This window comes from Mauremys reevesii, linkage group 14 (assembly GCF_016161935.1).
Source record: "Mauremys reevesii isolate NIE-2019 linkage group 14, ASM1616193v1, whole genome shotgun sequence".
NCBI lineage: Eukaryota > Metazoa > Chordata > Testudines > Geoemydidae > Mauremys > Mauremys reevesii.
Window position 1 is genome coordinate 32,909,010 of NC_052636.1, and position 2,770 is coordinate 32,911,779.

Here is a 2,770-nt window from a genome sequence, read left to right on the forward strand (position 1 = left end):
GGGAATGTTTCCAGGAGTTGTGCACTCCGAGAAACAGTAAAAGCCTCTGAGACTCAGCAGAGGCCAGAGGAGAACTTCAGTAGCGTCTCAGACGTTATTACACATGAGAGAATCAACTTGGAAGAGACAAACTACACATGCCACGAGTGCGGGAAAAACTTCAGTCAGCGCTCAAACCTTATCACACATCAGAGAATCCACACAGGAGAGATGCCCTACACATGCTCTGAGTGCGGGAAAAGCTTCAATCGGCACTCAAACCTTATCACACATCAGAGAATCCACACAGGGAGACGCCCTACACGTGCGCTGAGTGGGGAAAGCTTCATTCTGCGCTCAAACCTTATCACACATCAGAGAATCCACACGGGGGAGACGCCCTACACGTGCGCTGAGTGCGGGAAAAGCTTCAGTCTGCACTCAAACCTTATCACACATCAGAGAATCCACACGGGGGAGACGCCCTACACGTGCGCTGAGTGCGGGAAAAGCTTCAATTGGCGCTCAAACCTTATCACACATCAGCGAATCCACACCGGGAGACGCCCTACACGTGCTCTGAGTGTGGGAAAAGCTTCAGTCTGCGCTCAAGCCTCAGCACACATCAGAGAATCCACACAGGGAGACGCTACACGTGCGCTGAGTGCGGGAAAAGCTTTAGTCAGCGCTCAAACCTTATCACACATCAGAGAATCCACACAGGGGAGAAGCCCTACACGTGCGCTGAGTGCGGGAAAAGCTTCCAGCGCTCACACCTTATCACACATCAGAGAATCCACACGGGGAGACGCCTACACGTGCGCTGAGTGTGGGGAAAGCTTCATTTGGCGCTCAAACCTTATCACACATCAGAGAATCCACACGGGGAGACGCCTACACGTGCTCTGAGTGCGGGAAAAGCTTCAGTCGGCACTCAAACCTTATCACACATCAGAGAATCCACACAGGGGAGACTCCCTACACATGCGCTGAGTGCGGGAAAAGCTTCAATTGGCGCTCAAACCTTATCACACATCAGCGAATCCACACAGGGGAGACGCCCTACACGTGCTCTGAGTGCGGGAAAAGCTTCAGTCAGTGCTCAAACTTTATCACACATCAGAGAATCCACACAGGAGAGATGCCTTACACATGCTCTGAGTGCGGGAAAAGCTTCAGTCAGCGCTCAAACCTTATCACACATCAGAGAATCCACACAGGGGAGACGCCCTACACGTGCGCTGAGTGAGGGAAAAGCTTCATTATGCGCTCACACCTTCTCACACATCAGAGAATCCACACTGGGGAGACGCCCTACACCTGCGCTGAGTGCAGGAAAAGCTTCAATTGGCGCTCAAACCTTATCACACATCAGCGAATCCACACAGGGGAGACGCCCTACACGTGCTCTGAGTGTGGGAAAAGCTTCAGTCTGCGCTCAAGCCTCAGCACACATCAGAGAATCCACACAGGGGAGATGCCCTACACGTGCGCTGAGTGCGGGAAAAGCTTCAGTCAGCGCTCAAACCTTATCACACATCAGAGAATCCACACAAGGGAGACGCCCTACACGTGCGCTGAGTGCGGGAAAAGCTTCCGTCAGCGCTCACACCTTATCACACATCAGAGAATCCACACGGGGGAGATGCCCTACACGTGCGCTGAGTGCGGGAAAAGCTTCAGTCAGCACTCAAACCTTATCACACATCAGAGAATCCACACATGAGAGATACCCTACACATGCTCTGAGTGTGGGAAAAGTTTCATTGAGCACTCAGACTTTGTCAGACATCGTAGAATCCACAGTGGAGAGAGACCCTACACATGCTCTGCATTTGGGAAAAGCTTCAATCAGATGTCATTCCCTATTAGAGATCAGAAAATCCCAATCGGAGAGAACTGTAAGAAATGCCTTTATTAGGGCTTCCCAAAGATTTGTTTTAAAAAAAATCACATTTGCTAATTCCAATATAGTGATCTTTGCACCATCTTCACTGTGGTCTCTCAGCTCTGCCAGATGAGTTGCCTGCTTCTGCCTTTTGCAGCTAACCCTTCTTTGGGGTCAGTCCTGTGATCTTTTCTATCAGCTCCTTTCCTTTTGACTTGTAGGAGCGTGTGTCCCTCCAGACAGGAATTTCATCAGCTCCAGGTGGGGGAGAGAGGGTTGATGCCAACAAGCTACCCTGAGGCAAAAGTTACCTGTGCCTTACATCCACTAGGACTGTACATGGAATTGGGTGCTCAAGTTAGTGATTTTGGTGTAAAAAGACAATTATAGTTGTAGAGAAGAAGCAGCCCAGGGAGTAAACCGGACAGACAATGATCAAGTGATCTCTCTCCTGCCATCCATCTCCATCCTCTGACAAACAGAGGCTAGGGACACCATTCCTTACCCATCCTGGCTAATAGCCATTAATGGACTTAACCTCCATGAATTTATCCAGTTTTCTTTTAAACCCTGTTATAGTCCTAGCCTTCACAACCTCTTCAGGCAAGGAGTTCCACAAGTTGACTGTGCGCTGTGTGAAGAAGAACTTCCTTTTATTTGTTTTAAACCAGCTGCCTATTAATTTATTTGGTGGCCCTTAGTTCTTGTATTATGGGAGTAAGTAAATAACTTTTCCTTATCTATTTTCTCCACATCACTCATGATTTTATATACCTCTATCATATTCCCTCTTAGTCTCCTCTTTTCCAAGCTGAAAAGCCCTAGCCTCTTTAATCTCTCCTCATATGGGACCCGTTATAAACCCCTAATCATTTTAATTGCCCTTCTCTGAACCTTTTCTAA

At 48.7% G+C, this 2,770-nt stretch overlaps 1 pseudogene; it reads left to right on the plus strand.

Annotated features, from left to right (window-relative positions):
- Positions 1–892: 892 nt before the first annotated feature.
- On the plus strand, positions 893–1,543 carry LOC120381750 (annotated as a pseudogene).
- Positions 1,544–2,770: the final 1,227 nt, after the last annotated feature.